This window comes from Echinops telfairi, unplaced genomic scaffold (genome assembly GCF_000313985.2).
Source record: "Echinops telfairi isolate 266 unplaced genomic scaffold, ASM31398v2 ScPeMD7_2;HRSCAF=8, whole genome shotgun sequence".
In the NCBI taxonomy this organism is placed as follows: domain Eukaryota; kingdom Metazoa; phylum Chordata; class Mammalia; order Afrosoricida; family Tenrecidae; genus Echinops; species Echinops telfairi.
Window position 1 is genome coordinate 57,801,432 of NW_022103898.1, and position 21,353 is coordinate 57,822,784.

Genomic DNA, 21,353 nt, shown 5'->3' on the forward strand with positions numbered 1-21,353 from the left:
AATTTTCACCAACTCAGTCATTAAAACACATCAGTGCTTAGGCCGTCTTCCATGTTCATTGTCCAGCTTCCACACGCATTTGAGGCAATTGAAAACTGGCTTGTGTTAAGTGTACCTTAGTCTTCAAAGAGACTTTTTGATATTTCACACTTTAAAGAAGCCTTGTGCAGCAGAATGGTCCAATGCAATACATCATTTAATTTTTGAGGGCTTCCATGAGCATTGATTGGGGGTCCAGGTAAAATAAAATCCTTGACAATTTTACTCTTGTCTCTAGTTTTCACAATGTTGTCTATCAGTCAAGTTGTAGTTCAGTTTGTTTTTTTACTTTGACTTGACAGGTTGTCATCTTTTTATTTTCATCAATCATTATTTCAAGTTCTCCTACCTTGTTTTAGTAAGCATGGTTGTGCCATTTCTTATAATGGAATTCTTGTATTCCAACTTCTTAAATAATTTTCACAGCATACATATTGAGCAGAAAATGGTGAAAATACACCATTCTGCTGCATATCTTTCTTGATTTTAAGCATGCATTATTATTTTGTTCTGTTTGAAAGACTGTCTGATGGTCTATACGCAGGTTCCATGTGAGCACAATGAAATGTTCAGTGGTTCCCTTTTTTTCACAGTTTGTTATAACCCACAAAAGGCCCTTTGCATAGTTAGTTAAACACAAGTTAACAGCGCTATGGCGTTTACTCTCAGCCCGATGCAGCTAACTTTCCCTCACTTCATGTTCCAAACCCTCTTTTCAATTCAACTTGACTTCCTGGCACTCATTTTCAATGTGTTGCTGCCACTGGTTTTGAATTCTCTTCAGTAACATTTTACATTCTGTGATATTAATGCTATATTCAACATATTCTGCATTCAGTTTGGTTTGCTTTATCTGGAATGGACACACGTAGGGTTCTGTTCGATTTCAGTCCGTTGGCCAAGTAGCTATCTTCCAAATTCCTTGGTCTCAGAGTGGAGTGTTTCCAGTGCTGTATCCACTTGCGGGGGCATGTCAGTCGGTATTCGCTCCATTCCTAGAGTCTTGTCTTGACCAATACCTTCAGTGAAGCTTGGACTTCCTCCTCAGTGTGACAGATTCTGAACCATCTGCTACCTCCCTCTTGAAAATGTTGAATGTTGATAAACTGTTCTTACTACAGACTCTGTATTTCCAAACTGTATGTAAATAATCCAAGAAGTTACAAAATATCATCTGGCATCAAATTTTCAGAGAAGCTCATTAATAAGCTACAATGCAGAGTTAATCCAATCTTGCTTGCTGAAAGCTAAGGGGACTTGAAGCATTTGTTAATAAAGATAATAGATTATAGCCTTCAAGATGGATTATAGTTCATCCTAAATGAAACAAAAATCCCAAAGCTGGACCAATAAACAACATCTTGATAAGCAGAGAAAATATTGAAGTTGTCAAGGATTTCATTTCACTTTGACTCAAAATTAATGCCCTTGAGCATCAGTTAAGAAATCTTAATTACATTAAACAAATCTTCTGCAACAAAACCTCTTTAAAGTGTTAAAAGGCAAAGATATCACTTTGGAGCCTGAGATATATCTGATCCAACTTTGGGTACTTTCAATCACTTAGCATGCATGCACAAGCTGGATCTGAATAAGGAATGCCAAGGGAGAACGGAGGCATTTGAATTATAGTTTTGGCACAGGATATTGAATCTGTCTCTGATGTCCAGCAGAATGAACAGATCTGTCTTGAAAGAAGTTCAACCAGGGTATGTGATGAGCGTGGTCAAGCCTTCATCTCACTTTGCATATATTATCAGTCCCCGGGCAAGGACATCATGCTTGAAAAGTCAGATGTCTATGAAATAGATGTGAAGACCCTTAACCCAGTGAATTGACGCAGTGGTTGCAAAAATCACTCAAACATAGCAAAGGCCGTGAAGCTGGCACGATAGGGGGCAGCATTTGCTCTGTTGTGCACAGGGTCACTGCGCTGACTTGATGTCTCCTAAAAACATGATTGTCATTGCAAATACATTGAGTATTAGTTCCAGAAATCTCCTATATGCGATCTGATCTTAAAGAGCTGACTGCAGTTTTAGGACATATCCTATTTAAAAGTAAGATATGGACATTGGAGATACTGCAGCAATTTTATAATCGTAACATAAAAGAATTTACCTACATCAACCAAGCCCAAATGTACTGTCATCAAGTCGGTGCAGACTCATAGCGACCCTCTAGGACAGGATAAAACTGTCTCTGTGAGTTCCCGGACCACCTCTTTTTTTTTCCCAATCATCTTATGGGAGGCTCTTATAGCTCTTATAACATTCCATACATCAATTGTATAAAGCATATTTGTACATATGTTGCCATCAACATTTCCAAAACAGTTTCTGCTTGAGCCCTTGGTATAAGCTCCTCTTTTTCCCCTCCCTCCCCAACTCTCCCACCTTCACAAATCTTTGTCAATTATATATTGTTATTATTATTCCATATCTTACATTGCCACTCTCTCCCTTCACCCACATTTCTATTATTCATCAGCTTTGGGGAGGATATATAGTCAACCTTGAGATAGGTTACCCTTCTCTCCCCCTTCCCCTACCCTGACCATCCCCCTACCCCCATGATATCACTACTCCCACTACTGTTCCTGAGGGGTTCATCTGTCCTGGATTACATGTGTCGAGAATTCTTACCTGTACAATGTGTATTCTCCAATCTAGCCGGATTTGTAAGGTAGAAGTGGGTCATGGTAGTTGGGGGAAGGAAGCATTCAGGAACTAGTGGAATGATGCGTGTTTCATCAGTGCTATCCTGCACCTTAGCTGAATCATCCCTTCCTTATAACCCTTCTGTGGGAGGATATCCAATAGTCTACAGATGGGTTTTAGGTCTCCACTCCAACCTCCCACCTCATTTTCATCAATATAATTAGTTGTTTTGGATCTTTTAATACCTGATCCCATTGACACCTCATGATCACACAGGCTGGTGTGCTTCTTCCATGTGGGCTTCTTTGCTTCCCTGCTGGAGGGCTGTTTGTTTAACTTCAAGCCTTGAAGACCCTAGATGCTTTATCTTTTGATAGCTGGGCACCATCCACTTTCTTCATATTTTCTTATGCTAGACTAACTCTTTATGGAAGTAAAACGTCTCATCTTTTTTTCTGCAGAGTGGCTGGTGGTATTGAACTACTGACCTTGTGAATCTCAGTCCAACTTGTAATCAGGACACCACCAGGGTCCTAAAATTAACCTAAGCTTCCATTAAGGAGAGATGGAGTATGGAAATTAATTATAGTTTTGTTTTCATAATGGAATAAAAAACCAGGTTTTAGGAAGGTGAAAAAATATTTTATGCATACATTGCACATACTGTTTATCGTAATTGCATTTTATAAAAAAGAAAATAATGTATTTAACTGTTCTACTATTTAAAGCAAGAAATATATATATGATGTAAGAATGTATCTTTATATACATGTTTCCTTTAAGGAGAGAAAATAAGTTAATATGATGGCTAGTAAGAAAAAATGAGTAATAAATAGCAATTCCATAATTTATCCTACATTTAACATATGTAGATATAGTTCATTTTACCCATAAATCTAATCAAAACTCATAAATATATTTTAGATTCATAGAATTGAGTTTTTTCTCATAAAAGACATATTTATAGAGTTTGGGGTCTGTGTCACAAAACAAAATAGAGATTTTTAATGACTGTCTTGGTAAATCTGCATGCTAAAAGGCACTTTTCTAAAATATGTAGAAGGAAGTCAGATTGTGTTTGTTTATCTTTGATTCATGCAAACAATGATGTAAATCTTCTACATTAAATTTTTGATAGAGACTTGGCTGTGAAAAATATGTAATACACTAAATAAATTTAAAGGCAATTTCAATTATAGCCATAGAAATAAATAGGCTGTAATTTTATATCCCTTTTAAAATGCCTAAGCTCTTCATATTTACAACAATAACATTAACAAAATCCATGGACAGCACTTGTGTTTGTTTTTCACTTTGGCTGCTCTCCAATGCTTCCCATCTTGCGCAGAATGCCAATGTGCTGAAGGAGAAGTCTCGACCCTTATCCAGCTGCTGATTGGTATACACCTCGCAGTCCCGGTGCTGAGTTTTTCTCAGAGTAACTGGATGGGCACCTATGCTGCTGGGAACAGAAAAATGGTAAGTGAACAGATTGTCCTTTAGAATTGGACAGATTTCATTTTCAATATTATAAAGAAAAGGCTCTGAGTAGTTTTTTCCTCCTACTTTTTAAAGCTTTGTTCTCTCAACCAAAAATGACCTAAAATCTACCAAAGGTTGTGTGGCATATTATTTTTATGCTTAGTTCAAGATATAGATAGCCTTGTTAGCATAATGCCAGTTGGCTGTTTTTAATCTGAATCTTGATACCTTGGCCTGCGTCCACCTCCCACATGGCATCAGGATGATGTTCCCTTGGCAATCCCTAGGCCTGGCCTGTTGGGACTATCTCTCACACAGAGTCCTAGTCGTCTGCCTCAGCCAGTAAGTATCCTGGCAACAAGTTCTTGGTTTAATAGCCACTCGTTTTTTGATTAAGCGTCTTGGTGTGCAGAAGGAGCAGAGGAAACAATTTCAGCTTGGTTTGCATGAGTAACATGAAATTGAGGAAGCCTTGCCTGGGAGTCAGAAATTCTGGACTTTCATCTGCCATCTGCCTCTTCCTGGCTGGACCACAATAATCTTTCTCTTTTAGAAGTGGATGATAATAACATCTAACTCTCTAAAGTGAAGACCGCACTAACGATTATATGAGACCTAGGTTTCAGTCACGTTGTTGCTGTTTGGTGCCCACTCATACTGGACCTCTGTGTAATACTCGCCTCACAATTTTTTCCATTAATCATTTACTTTATTAAGCATGAGGTCCTCCTTCAGGGACTTAGTATGTCCAAAATATGTGATACAAATGCTGCCAGCCTGGAACATTCTAGTTGTCCTTCTTCCCAGACACGATTGGTTGTTCTTGGCAGTTCATATTCAGTATTCCTTACCAACCACATAATTCAAATGCACCGATTCTTCTTCTGGTGTCTTTTTTGACTGTACACTTTTGCAGGCATGTAAGTCGGGTATGTGTTATTTTGTTAGGTACCTTTGAGTCAGCCCTGACTCATAGCAGCCTTATTTATAACAGCAGACAATACCTCAGGCTGGAGTCCTCCTCACAGTGTAGTTATGTTTGAGCTCATGTTGTAGTCACCGTGTCAATCTATCAGCTGGAAATTCTTCCTCTGTCTTGTTTTTTGCTAATCCTCTACTTTACCAAATAGCATGTCCTTCTCCAGGGACTGTTTTTGGTTGTTAGGTGCTATAGAGTTGGTCCCTGGTCTTGTTTTGACTACTGATGGTTCACGTCGTCTTTGTGTCTTCCCACAGAGAAAGTCAATCTTATTCTCGGACAGCCCTTTGTGTATGGCTGTTTCTCAAGTTGTTTAGAACAAGGTATTGCAATGAGGCTGTTTTTAGTCTTGGAAAATTCTACCATCCCATCTCTAGCTTCATTTCTATTACTCTAACTACCAATCCTTCCTCTGTCTTTCCACAGGGGAGCAAACTAAGAGGGAAGGAGGGAGCAAGGGAGGGAGGGAGAGAGAATCACTTCCTGGGCCGCCAAGCCCCGAGGATGACACTCATGCTCATAGCAGCCCAGGCACAGAGAGGAGCGTAGGCCTGGCCCCACCACCAGATATGCTGTCCCCTCACTTACCCACAGCACTGAAGGGGCCAGCACTGGAGACACAGTGTGGGAGTTGTGCCTGGTCTGACCCCCCACACCAGGGTGAAACACAAAGGGAACACAGCAGAGGAGCAAGAGGAGCAAAGCAATGAAGTCCCTGAGGAATCCTGAAAATAGACCTCAGACTCAGAGGACAGGTCTTGGCACCCCATCAAATTCAATCAGTAAACCTATATAAGGGTTAGCACACAGACCTGAAACTATTTATAGGCTCTTTTAAACAACTGTTTCTTCTTCTTCTTTTTTTCCCCCATGTTTATCTATATAAGATAGGCAAGACAAATAATCCTGAGGAGAAAACAATTGAATCAGTGGATCCTGGAGGACAAGGGAGAGGTGGAGGTGTGGAAAGGGAGGGGAAAGGCAGCAAACCCAAGAAAAAGGGAACAAAATAGACCTAAAATTGATGGCAAGAAGGGTGTAGAACACCTGTTTGGGCCTGATCAAGTGCAATGTAGCTAAGAGGAATTACTGAGAGCCAAATGAAAGTAAAACATGATAGTGGGACAGGAGGAAAGTAAAAAGAAATAGAGGAAACTATTAGGTGACAAAAGACATTTATAGAGGTATAAGTATAGGCATGTATATATGTATATATATCAATACATAATGTTAGAGATATAGGTCTATGTACATATATTAAGTATCAAAGTAGCAGGCAGGCATTGGGTCTCTACTCAAGTACTACCTCAACATAAGAACACTTTGTTCTAATAACCTAGCATTCTGTGATGCTCACCTTCCAGACATGATCACTGAAGTCAAAATGGGTGCATGAGCAAGTGTAAAGAAAGATGAAAGCACCCAGCTGTTGGAAGATATGTAGCATCTGGGTCTTAAAGGTTTGAAGTTAAATAAGTGGCCATATAGCAGGGAAACAACAATGCCCACGTGGAAGAAGCACCCCAGCCTGTGTGATCACGAGGTGTTGACATGATCCCAAACAAACAATCATAACAATCACATTGATATGGGCAATGGGAGTCAGAACAGAGACCCAAAGCCATCTGTAGACAATTGGACATCCCCTCGCAAAAGGGTCACAAGGAAGAGATGTGCTAGCCAGGGTGCAGTATAGCACTGACAAAACACACAACATCCCAACATTCCTTTAATGCTTCTTCCCTACCACTATCATGAACCCAGTTCTATCTTACAAATCCAGATAGACCAAAGTATGTACACTGGTACAGATAAGAGCTCTCAACACATGGAATCCAGTACAGATATACCCCTCAGGATCAATAATGGGAGTAGGGATACCATGAGGGTAGGGGAAGGTTGGGGGGGAAAGTGGGAAAAAGGGGGAAACTGATGGCAATGATCAACATATAATCCCCCCACCACCAGGAGGAGGTTAAACATCAGAAATGTGGGAAGGGAGACAATGAATGATTTAAGATATGAAAATAATAATAATTTGTAATTTATCAAGGGGTCACGAGGGTGGGAGTTTTGGGAAGGTAGGGGGAAATGAGGAGCTGATACCACAGGCTCAAGTAAAAAGAAAATGTTTTGAAAATTATGATGGCAACATATGTACAAATGTGCTTGTTACAACTGATGTATGGATTGTGGTAAAAGCTGTAAGAATCCCCAATGGAATTAAATATATCCCATAAAAATGTTACTTAAAGTAAAAAAAAAAACCCACTTTCTATTTAGAGGTTCTGAAAAGATTGCCTAACAGTGTGCAACCAAAAAGGGGATGATTTGTGGCAGATGGGACCAGATGACAGTGCACCTGCTCACCCAACCATCTCAGTGCTCCAGTTTTGGGGAAAACACAGTGTGTCTCTCTTGCCCCATGCACTATACTCACCTCAGCTCACTCCATGCAACTTCTTTAGTTTACATGAATGAAGAGGGGCGTGGAAGGAAAGTGATTTGATGACATAGAAGTGGTGAAGAAAAAATTGAGGGGTGTGCTGTCAGCCTTCAAAAAATGAGTTTGAAAAATGTTTCCAAGAATGGAATTGCAGGTTTGATAAATGTATTAAATGAAATGAAGAGTACTTTGAAGGTGCTAAGATTGTTTTGTAAAAATATTTAAATACATAGCTTAGAAAAAAATCCAGTTTTCTTGCGGGCGTACCCCTCATATACTGCCTGGTCCTTTGCCTTCCTGATAATTGTTAGGTTTGAGTCCATTGCAGTAGCTATTGTATAAACCCATCCTGCCAATGTTCTTTGTCTCTTTTAGTGACTATCTACCAAGCAAGATGTTTTTCTCCAGGGAATGGTCACTCCTGACAATAAGTCCAAAATAAGTTATATGAAGTTTCCCAATCTTTGCGTCTAAGAAATATTATGTATGTATTTCAAGATAGATTTGATTTTTCTTCTAGTAATCAATGGCACTTTCAATATTCTTTGCCATAATTCAATGTGTCTGTTGCCAGAATAATTCAAATGCATCATTTCTTCTTCAGTCTTTCTTATTCATTGTTCAACTTTCAAATATATATAAAACCAAAACAGGACTCACTACCAACAAATGAATCCCTATAGGGCACAGTATAACTACCTTGTGAGTTTCCGAAATTGTGTGGGACTCCTGGCAGGAGTGGAATGCCTCTTTCTCCTATTGAGTAGCTGGTGATTTCCAGATACTGGAAATACTATGGCTTTGGTCAGGCTCACCTTAGTGCCTTTACCACTGTCGTCGATGACCTGTGCAGTGTATCTGCCCATTCGATGCATCATTTAATTTCTTGAGCATTGATTGTGTAGCCAAATAAAATGAAATCTTGAAAAGCTTGGGTTTCCTCTGATATCATGATTTTGTCTATTGGGAGCATTTGGCATTATTTACATTGAATAGAATGTAAATGATATCTGAATGATATCTATGGTTTTTGTTTTCATCAGCAAGTGTTTCAAGTCCTTATAGCTTCAAGAAGCAAGGTTATGTCATCTTCATATCACAGGTTATTAATCAGCCTGCCTCCAATCCAGAAGCCATGTTCTTCTTCTAGTCTGGCTTCATAGATTATTTGATTAGCATACATATTGAATAATTATCCTAAGAGGATACAATCCTCATGTAGACTTTTCTTGATCTTAAACCACGAAGTATACTCTTTTTCTGTTGGAATGACTGCCTCTTACTCTACGTAAAGGTATTGCATGAGTGTAATTAAGTGTTCTGGAATTCCCATTCCTAGCCAGGTTACCCATAGTTAGTTATGATCTAAACACTCACATGTCTTTACCAGGCAATAAGACACAAGTAAACATTTTCTTGGTATTCTCTACTTTCAGCCCAGATTCATCTCACTGTACCCATGATATCCTTCATTTCTTATTCTCTTCTGAACCCAGCTTGAACTTTAAGCCCCTCCCTGCCAATGTACTTTGCAGCCATTTTTAAATTATCTTCAACCAATTTCACTTGCATGTGATATAAATGAAAATCTCATCATCCTGTTGGGTTTCCTATATTTGGAATGAGCACAAACATGGATCTCTAAGAGTTTATTGGCCAGATAGCTGTCTTCCAAATTTCGTGGCATAGACCAGTAAGTGCTTTCAATATTTCATCAGCTTGAAATATTTCATTTGGTATTCTGTTAATTTCTTTTATTCATATTAGTATCTCAAATATACTATTTGCAATTTGAGAATCCACAGCTACAATGACCAACATATTTTAATTATTTAATGATTGCTTGTTTATTTTGATAAGTTTATTATATATAGGAAATTCTATAGTCTGCTTTGAATAGATGGAAATTACCATAATGTTAAAGACATTACCATAACAAGGATAAACAATAAGTTCAGTGTTTCATATTTTCTTATGCATGCTATGATGCATTGCTGTCAGCACCACAACATCTGTGTTTTCATGTATTTTTTATATCTCCCAGTCATCCTTTCATCATGAATCATGGCATGTTGAACCAGACTTAATAATCCACAAAAAAATGTGTGAAGGTTGAGTAAATCTTCAGTACAGTGTTACCTTTGATTTAAATTTTTAATTTTGAAAAACATTTTTTAATGTTTATAATATAACTTTGCAGAAGATAAATCTTACTGAACAAATATGTTCAATGGCCAGAAATGGTACAATAGCTAATTGTCTACTTTTCATATAATCTAACTGTAAGGAATAAATATTTTAAAAGAACAAGTACAAGTAAATATTGTCAAATATTGTCATACATAATCTGTAATTTGTGTGCTGGCTATTCTTTCCATGTGACCAATGGAATATATCATGATTTTATTATCCCGTCATTCATTCTCATCTAAATTAATGTCTTTTACATTTTGATATTTTTGTTTAATAACATTTATATAATTTTAGGAATATTTTTATTTTTATGCTTTATTCCTCCCTAACAATTTTATTGGCATATAATTCACATATAATACAATTTTCAATAGTTCAATCACATCAAGAAGAGTTATACTTTGAGATGACTCATTCATACACTAATGTTCACTAAGTGAAATATATTAAATCAGCAAGTATTTTTTAAATGATTAAGAGGCTGTGCAATGCAGTGTACAATGTAGTTAATTATTTAATATCCCCTTCTAGCCATTTTTGGTATATCTGTTCTCATTTGCATTAAGGAAATTTTTTTAACTGTGCTTTTTGTTTCTTCAATTTACTAGTGTGTGGTAATAATTTCTTTTAGGAGAATTAATACCAGAGTAGGCCCAAGGAGTTGGGAATTGATGGTGCCCTAAATGTCCAACTCTTCAGTGATGATATTTAGCTCAGTTTCCCCCACCCTCCATCCCTCTCATGTTTTTGGATTCTGTGAATTGCTGCAACATCCCACAGAAAATCATTAAAGCTCAGGAAATGTTTTACTTGATGGTGGGTGCTGTTCAGTCCAAAATCGGAAGGTAAGGCAGGGTGAGTCACATGCTGGATCCAGAAGAAGTGATCCATTCCTGCCTCTTGGTACACACACCCTGCTTCTCAGAGGGCTCATGTTATATTTAGCAAGATGGTACTGTGGAGAATCCTATTCACAATGCCCTACAGACACATTCTATCAGTATATTCCTCCACCTTCTTATCATACCTATACAGGAGAAGGTCATTTGATGGGAATTACAGTGAGTATCAATAGTACAATCAAACTAACATATAACGATTCATCTTTCTAATGATTCCCAAATATAATAATCTGTTTTTAACCCCTAGACTGTATCTTTTTTTTTTATGCGCATGACCTGGGGTCTCTGGCAAATTGTTTCCGGTAGACATTGGCCTTCTAGTAATCTTAATGAGCCAGGCTGTTTAAGCTTTTCTTCTCTCGGCTGTAGCATATCACTCCTTACATCCACTACCAAAAAACAGTAACCAAGATCATTATTAAGCACAGCGTGACCTGATTCACACCCTTTATTAAGGTTAAGGTCAGAACTTAATCTCATCCTATTCCTGTTCATTAGCACAGGGTACCCTCCAAAAGCAGACTATAGTCACAGGTTTATGGAGTCCAGAATTATATAACATGAGATATTATGGCTGGAAGAGTCATATTAATTGACTGTAACTCACTGGTTTGGGGATGAATCACCCTGTAGTTGATTTCTAAGTTTATAGCATATGTGGCAGTCTTCAATGGTCATTTATTGGGTACCCAGAAAGCAAAAGATTTGAACTCAAATCCACTGACTTCCAACTCTAACATACCCATAAAAAGAAGTGAAGTCACTTTCTCTAAGACTTTAATTTCCATTAAAATTCACTAAGCACCTTTGTAGAAGTGTTTGTTGATTTGAGGTGATGATGGAACAATAAATGGCAGGTACTGGTTGATCTTCTACCTCTCCCCACAATGTGAGAAGCTGACACTAGTAGAAATGAGGTCTTCTCTGCCAACATATGTTTTAGCTGTTCAAATAAGGGGGTGATAAGTAGATCATGAGCATTCAGCTAGCACATCATCTCATTGCTTGGGAGACCAGATTCGATGACATGAGCTGAGAAGTGGTGCCTGCCTTTGTCTTAGTAGTTATCCTCATAGTAGTGACCTCACAGAGTATCTGTACTCTGTGACTGAGTAACTTCGCTGAGGATAATGGATTTCAGGTCCATATCATTAAGGGTTACTTGGTTTCATCACTGGTTTTTTTAGGGGTGCATAATATTGTACGAATGAGTGCATATACCAGAATGTCTTTATCCATTTTTCTACTGACAGGCATTTGGGTTGTTTGCAGATCCTTGCCATTATAAACCATACTTTGATGGGAGGCATATGTCTGTTTGTTTTGTGTCTCTTACTTCTCTGGGGTGTATACCAGCAGAGATATTGATGAGTAGTATGAGATTTCTACTACCAGGAGTTTTAGGGAGCACCAGATCCCTTTTCACAATGATTATGCATGTCTACAAGCCCAACAGCAGCGCACATGTGTCCCAATCTCTCAGCACCCTCTCCATCATTTGTTGTTCTGAATTTGGATCTTGGTTGGTATAAGGTGATAGATATCTCATCATTGTTTGGATTTTCATCTCCCAGATGCCTAGTATCATGATCATTTTTCAATGTTTTTGTTAGCCATTTACATGTCATTTGGGTAAACTGTTCATGTCTTTGCATACTTTTAATTATATTATTCAGTTTTATTATTAGTTGATGTGTTACAGAATTCTATAGACTTTAATAATTAGCCCCTGTCAGTTGTGTCATTGCTAAAGTTGTTTGCTCAGTATGAGGGCTCTCATTTTGCTCCTTTTACTTTGCTAAATATGAGTGTCATTTTTAGTCGGTTCCAATTTTCTATTTTGTCTTCTACGCATGTGTTGCCCTTTTTATATTTAGTAGTCTGTATTTGGCCTGCAATAGTTTTTCCCAATTTTCTCATTGATGATCCTCACAGTGTTGGGATTTACATAAATTTTTAAAAATTTGTCCAAATTCCTGAGTCCAAGCAGGAGAAAGAAACCAAACTGAAGGTTTGATGAGGTTAATATAAAGATTTATAACTAAAATGATGAATTTTAATAGTAAGCATTGCCCTATACATAGTAAAGGAAAGTCTAAATAATCGAAATACAACTGGTGTAAGAAATAGCCGCAGATACTGAATGAGGTAGAGTAGTTAAGGCAAAGACCCCCAGGCTCTGAGATTCAGGCCAAATAGAAGGACACACCTGGGCTCATTACATTGTAGAAAGTTATTGTTTTGCCAGAGAAGTGGAACTTTCGGGAGCTTTGACTTAGGGACATTGCTGGATCGCCCCTCACAAGAGGGTGTTGAAGAAAGCTATTGACAAAAGGTAAGTCACTGAAGACAAGTGGCTACAAACCCATGAAAGAAACCTATAGCAGAAGCCACTCCCTGTCAGTTGTTACTGGATCTATTGTACTGTGAGAGTCATTGACTGAAGGAACTGTGAACACCGAAGGAGTCTGCTAAGAAAACACATAAAAATCAGGAAGCCAACCCATTGCATAGGGTTGCTATGAATAGGAATGGATTCGACAGCATCTTGGAGGGTGAGCCTACGGGAGAAAAAAATGAAAGAAATATTAAGTAAAAGTAAAAGGTGATATAACATAATTGAGGGAAGAATACATGACTATATCAGAGCTTGCTGGCATTTAAAATACTCGATATGATCACATCAAGATGGTAATTAGGTTAATAATAAACTTAGGTCACAGAAAGTACTGAACTATTAAATAGATTTAGAAATTTTAAAAGTTATCGATTTATTCAAGTAAAGTATATGTTTTCTTCATTACACACTGAAATGGTTTTACCTACACAGCGAAACAAGAGCAGGATTGTTAATTACCAAATGTCACAAAGGGTTGTGCTTTTATTTTTCAGCGGTCCTTAATGCCAGCTGCTTCCTTAGTCCACAGATGCAGTCGTGTTAAAAACATGACTTTAACTACAGTGGAATTGTTGATTTTCCTCACACATTGCTTTTAAACTGGACTGAGAACTAACTTAAGGGATTTCATAGCTCCTTTATAGCTCCTAACGGACAAAAACTTTAACCAAAAATAAAGGAAATGCCTAATTTAAAAACAAAAAAATTATGAATGTGTAAAGATAAAGTTTAAAAAGTATATCTACAAAATTATAAAAAACCCTTACTAAAGCAAAAATATGAAGGTATGCACTTAATTGCAGCAATATAAGTAAGGCATCAGCTAAAGTCCATATGGAAGAACCACAGCAGCCTATGTGATCCAAGAATTTAAATAAAATCAAACCTATAGGAGGTAACAGTATTATAGTATACATTCTGAACACAGTTTACATAGGTTATGGATGACAGCAAAATTCCAGAACCAATCTCATATGCCATTTAAGCCTCTGGTGAGTCCCCTCTGACTATAGAGCAGAGATAAGAAAGACCTTGTCATCAGGGTGAATTATAGGAGAGATTCCTACGGTTGTAGTTAGGCCAAAGTGTCACTTTGTCATTCATCTCCCTCTTGATCCAATTTATAATCATTCCAGCTTTACTATTTTCTGCCTTGTTTTCCACTGAGTTCCTCCCCCTCCCTGCTCCATTCTTTAGTGCTGTTTTTGTTTGTTTGTATGTTGTTGTGATTTGTATGTTTTTCTGTACATGAAACCCAGGAGAGGGAAACTTACAGTGATAGCAACTGGATTCATGAATCCAAAGGGGTGTGCTAGGAAAAGCTGTTGGGAAATGGGGCTTTAACAACCATGAGAACAATGAGCACAAGATAGAAGAAATGTACTAGAATTGATTGTTGTAATGGTCGTGCAACTCATAAATGTGATTGAATTATTTAAATGTGTATGATATGTGAATTGTATGTTAGACATTTTAAAATAAACAAACTTTTTAAAAAAGTAATTCTGTTAACTGCAGTCAGTTCTACTCTGAAGAGTAGTGGCTCTTCTAGAGATGGAATTTACTTGATGGTACTTGATGGCAATTGGTTCTTTATGGGATCTCCCAAAATTATTCATTCAGGAGTAATCAAAAAATCCCCCAAAATGTGAAGCTATTGTTTCTCCACATATTTTCCATCTTGATATATGTACACCTCTCAAGGGCTGAAAATAGTGATTCTGCCTCAGAATTGAACTGAAGACAGAGAGTTTGAGAACTCATCCTCAATCAATTCTGTTCTCTTTGATTTATATCACATCTAAAAATCAATTTTGGCATACTTGTGGACTCGAAGTCAGGTTCTTTTCAAATATTCTTTGGGTTTAGGGAACACAATGAAATTTTAAGGGACAATATGAGAACTATAGATTGGATGGATAAGGTTTCCCAACAAAACTCTCCTAAAACAGAACTTGCTATCCTTGAAGAATGAGCAGGTATAACTTTGCTGGCCTTCTCTCACCAATTTATTTTTCAATTTTCTTAAAGCATCTTAATAATAATGCTCCATGATTATTGTGTGTCCTCTGAGGAAATCTATCAAGATTAACCATTTGAAATCTCAGAAAAAGTTTTATAACCTTCTGAGCTGACTTCTCTGCCTTGAATTTAACAGACCCAGCAGCTAACTTAGGGAGCCACTATTTTGATTAACCTTTTTCCCTGAAGTCATTCTGTCATGAATTGAATGATGTCCCCCCAATATGTGTGTCAACATAGCTGGAGCATTCTTTTCAGCGATTTGGTATTTATTTAATGATTGCTCATGTGGTGATCTTACATGATAAGCTAATCAGTTTTCAGAGACTAGCAGATGATGTTGTGGTTGCTGTTAGGTGCCGTCATGTCAGTCCCAACTCATAACAAGCCTATATACAACAGAGCAAAACACCACTCAGTCCTGCGCCATCCTCACAATTGTCAAGTTTGGGCCCATTGTTGTAGCCATTGTGTCAATCCACTACTGGATATAACTGAACAGTTGAGTAGTGTGCTAACTGAATTATGTCTTAATAAAATTATTTGGCAAAAAAATAATTATTTTAGATAATAAAAAATAAAAAGTATTAATCAAGGTAATAAATTCTACTCAATCATTAGCATATTGAAATAATCTCTTAAAGATATAAGAGAGGTATATTTTAACTATTTAAATATATAAGAATATTAAGTTCAAGAATCCTATTTATTAAATAGACATTGCACTTGCATTTCCAAGACAAGAGTTTCATTGTTTATAGGTCATTGTAGAAAATTCTTATCAGATCTGGTACTAAATTTATTAATGAGTGAATTTAAAGCAAAAAAATGTTTTTAAACGTTTCTTTAAATTATTCATAGGTAATAAAATAATTATATTAACAAATTACATCATAGCTTTACATTTTAATACTTTATTTTAATTCAGAACCTATGAGGCTATGAAAATACTTTTGTGTTTAAGTAATAATAGGAAAACACTGGATAAAAATTAAGATATCTATTAACTAATTATTCTGTCAATAATCTAAACATGCTAGTGAATATTTGATTAAAAAGATAGATTAGTTTTACCAATAACCTCAGTTTATTTTGTAATTATGATTAGGTCCTCTGATAGTTTATTTTATGGCTACACATTGTCATAAATTATGTGTAGAACTTTTATAGACTTTGTTTCTGTTTACTAAGATTGTCTCCTCTGTGATCTGCACATTAGTTTTGATGAGCAAATTTATAATTTAATGTCAAGACTGGAGTCTTCATTCTGGAACAAGTGTATTGGTTAGAAAATCACAAATCAGTATCTGAGTTTCAGCAGAATCAAAATCATTAAAATAATCAAACTTCAGGCAGTTAGTGTATATCTCTAAGTCACTTAAGCAGAATACCATGAAATTGCATTTCTGCTACTTTGGAATGCAAGAGTCTTTTTATCTGATGTAAACAATATAAAAAGTAAAAAGTCTAATTAACTCATTTCTGGCATTAGCTTACTCAGTATTCAGAGATATTGCTTATTCTGATGAAAAAGGAACTTTGAGTTATAACAAAACATTTTGCTATCTTAATCACAAATACAATTCCCAGAGTTGTGCCATTTTCAGCAGGTGATTATTTTTATTATGAGTATGATATGAAATAAAATCAAGGTTCAAATACATTGGTGAGTTTTTCCAATTATTATACAATCATGGATTCTAAGAGTTAACCAGGCTTTGCAGATAATGAAATTCCTTCATGTATCAAATGAAGAAAATCATAATTTTGTGGCCTCTTCAGTATCCTCTCATTTTATTACTGATATTAGATCAATATAATATGGATGTCTATATCTCTTTCTTAAAGCATTTATTTATTAGCATTATATTGATAATAGGAGTCCTTGAATTGCACAAATTATTGAGTTCTCTACTATTGGTGAATGATTGAACACACCTACCCAGAGGCATATTAAAAGATAAGTCTACCAATCTGTTTCCAAAAGGTCCTAACCTTGAAATCCCTATGGAGCAGGTCTGCTCTGCACACACGGGATCACGATGAGTGGAAATCACCTCTATGGTCATTAACATCAATCATGAGCATAGACCAAATATCAACTCAAACTCACTGTCATCGACTCTATTCTGAATCATAACAACTTTACAGAACAGGGTGGAATTGCCCCTGCGGTTTTCCAAGACTGTACCTATTTAAGGGAGTAAAGAGCCTTCTCTTTCTCCTGTTGATCATCGATGGAGACATAACTATGTAATATGGTTATAGCCAATGATATGTGAGCACACATCTAACAGTTTATTTTTCTAATAAACATCCTGACGCAGCTGATCTACCTTTTGTTTGCCCTGGTGTATAATGGATTACAGCTTGAGCTGCTAACCCCAACGTCAACAGTTTGAACCAAGATAAGGCTGTTTGTTCTGATTAAGATTTACAGCCTCAGAAACCCAAACAAGCTATTCTAATTGATTTGATAGCAGGGAATTTTTATTTTTAATTTTTGCCTTTTATTTTCTTCCTGCCTAAATGGCACATGTTATGTCGGGAAAGGGAGCAATTGTCCTGTAACAGAGTGAATAAAAAGTAAAAGGAAATACATGCTAAGGATGATGAATCATAACATAATTAATGACGTCATCAATTACAGTTTATCTTTGCACATTTTTAGAAATAGAAAATACATAACCTTGTTTGGAATGCTACTATAGTAAGCTCTTATTGCATCCAAATAGGAAATACGTAAACATTTGGAATACCACTGCAGTCAACTTTCTGTTTAATGCAGCCACATTTATGTTTAGGTATGTAGTCATAAGTAGCATAGTGGCATTGGCAGAACTTAAAGTTAATACTCATGGGTAGTAATAGAATATTTTCACTAAACTATACTGTTTATAATCATTTTTTCTCAATGGTCACATTTTTTCATGGCCATTTTTAATGAGAGTTAAAATGATTAAGTCAGAATTTTTAGTGAACAATACTTAATTATAAATGTGAAGTCATAGCTGTTTCATATTTCTTGTACTTTTTGAAGATAAAAAAATAGAAAAGCTAATTAAAAGCCTCCTGAAACTATTCCGTGCACACTGAATAAAATTTAGACAAACAAAAACCTATAAATCGTCAAATATGATGCTATCAATTGCACAGTGTTAAAATAAGTTAAATATATAATTTTATGGGTAGTGGGATATAGTAATAGTTCCATAAATTCTATTTAGTAAACAAAAACTTAAAATTATATTCCAATATACAGAAATTTTGGAGTAAAAATTGTATTTGCATACTAAGTAAAAAGAAAACAGTATTTTATATTTAACCTATCTATTTTAAGCTACATTTAATTTTTTTCTCTAAATTCAGTCAAAATAATAATATATTCACTACTGGCTAAGATAAACCAAAAATATGCAAACCCATTCACAAATTGATATTCTATCTACAATGTAGTCACATATTTTTAAGTACAAAGCATCTGGCAGAAAGAGAAACATAGACAATTATCTCTATAGAAATCTATCATTTGCATACGGTCTAAAATTGTTTTTACACACAATTCTATTGTTTCCAGCAAGCAATCAAAAACACAGAGAAATGTGACCAGACAATAAAACAAAATAGAGGCTCTGGCAAGATGGCACCCTAGTAAGCAGCCCACGTTGGGAGCTTCTTATTGGTCAGGGACCTGGTGTCCAAGAGGACGAGTGGGGGAATTCTGGTAAGTGAAAAGAGGCCCCTCCATTAGGATTTCCTTAGCCTGTGAGGAAACCTTCCCCCACATATAGCCTTGCTCCAGAGTCCCAGGGATCTGCGACTGGTCACAGGGATTTCCCAGCCTGTGCCAGCAGCACTACTTCAGACCCTGCTGGGGCCACCACCTACCAATAGCCCTCCTCAGCCAGATTGCTGTACATGGAGCTAGCCAGCTGCCCTGCTGAATCCCCCACAACCATAGGGGGACCCCACACACCACAACTGTCTGTCCGTGGCACGCTCCACCAGGAGCTGCTCACTTCTCCTGATATTCCCTCCTTCCCACATGGTTTCAGATCCCACCGCCAAGCTCGGTCCCTCCTACTACCCACCTGTGGCCCCAATGACCATGGTTGGACCTCGTCTGCAGTCTGCCTCTAGTAAGTCACCTGAAGCTGTGGCAGTTCTCTCCACCATTGCCTGGTGCACCCTCAACCCTCCAGCAGCAGTGGCCTCTCTCGCCACCAGGCAATTCCCCACCCACGGCTGCAGCAGCCTCTCCAGTCACTTCACACTGCCCCTACCTATGGCTGTGGCACCTGCTCCTAATGGTATCCAGCTACCCCACTTGGTGACAGGGGGACTTTTCCTACTGTTGCCCGGAACACCCTCCAATGGCAACAGGGCCCTCCCCACATTTGCCCAGGGCCTCCACCCATAGCAGTGAGGCTACATGGTAGCCCAGCACCTCTAAAAGCAGAGGAGAGGCTATTCTTACTGTTGCCTGGAACCTCTCCTATGACAGCAGGGCCTTCCCTGCCTTTGTCAGGAACCACCACCAGTGGCAGTAGGACTTTCCCAGCCTTTGCCTGGCATGAACTCCTATGGCAGTGGGGCTTATCCCACAGTTGTCTGGCATCCCCATTCACTATGCTAAACTTGCTGTCTGCTACCGCCCAATCCATATTCCCTAAGAAGGCCACCAGATCTGCCCTCCAAATTTGAAATCCTAGCTGTCTAAGGAGAGTAAAACTTTAGTGAAATAGAAAGTAGCCCCCACCACCACCACCACCACCACACACACATGCAGCAGTTGGCTATTGGCAGCCCACAAAAGCACTCTTACCAGCTTCACAATGACAGAGCACAGGGCTCTTTGACTCCCTGGAAAATGGCATCAAACTCCTCCAGAATGATATGCACACAGCAACTACCAACAAAAACCTAAATGAAAAAATATGAGAAACAAAACTCATTGGCAAAGGAACGATGTACATAAATCAAGCAGAAAAAGAAATCTTCAGAATGCTGCTTAGAGCCATACAGGATATGAGGGAAGCATTACAGAAAAAGGTTGACATTATGAGGAGATAAAGGCCATGCACCAAAGGGAAATACAAGAGATAAGGGATGAACACCAGAGAGAAATACAAGAATTAAGGGACAAACTAACAAAAGCAAATAACAAATTAACAGGCTTTGACAATAGACTAAAAGAAGCTGAGAATCGTATCAGGGACCTTGAGGATAACTAGGCAAACTTCAACAAATGGGAAAGATATTGAGACAGATAATCAAAGAAGTCAAAGAAAACCTGAGAACAATGTTGGATGCTATGATGAGGAACAACTTAAGAATACTTCAACAACCAGAATGAGACACAACAAAGAAGCCAACTGCAAAAATAGAGAAGGAATTCCTAAAGGAATAAGTCAACCATCCAAGAAGCAGAGGGCACACAAACTAGACTGAATCCTAGGAAGAATTAGCTAAGGCATGTAATTATTAAACTATCCAACTTTGAAGAAAAAGTGAAAATCATGAGAGTAGGTAGGGAGGGAAAGGCAATCACCGATCGAAGGACCCAAATAAGAATATGCACAGACTTATCAGCAGACACCATGAAGAAGAGGAGAGAGTGGGATACCATCTTCTGAAAGTGAAAGATGCAAACCCCCAAATCCTCTATCCAGCCAAATTATCTATTAAGTTAGATAGAGAAGTAAGAGTCTTCCCAGAGAAGGAAATAGTCATAGAATATGCTAAAAGAAACCCAGCTTTCCAAAAAAATCCTTGCAAACCCAGTGTTGTCAGAAGAACATTCACTGAACACAAATAGGAGACCACCACCTAGGGCAACCCCACTCAGAGGTCAACACATTGAAAACATGCCCCCAAATAACATTGGATCAATGGTGAAAAGAAGGCAAGGATGAACCACAAAATCATTCACACAATGTACTGAGAAGTAGGGAGCTAAGAAAACACCTAACATAAAAGGCACATGATTATTTCACAGAGAACACTGATGGATGTTATACCTCTGAATATCAATGGACTGAACTCACCCATTAAATGACAGAAACTAGCAGACTGGCTTAGAAAACACAACCCATTGATCTGTGGCCTACAAAAGACACATCTCAAACTTGCAAAGAGAAACTGGCCGAGAAGCAAAGGTGAGAAAAAATATACCCGGCAAACAGAAATTCAAAGAACCAGTGAGCATAATAAACACTTATGCACTCAACTA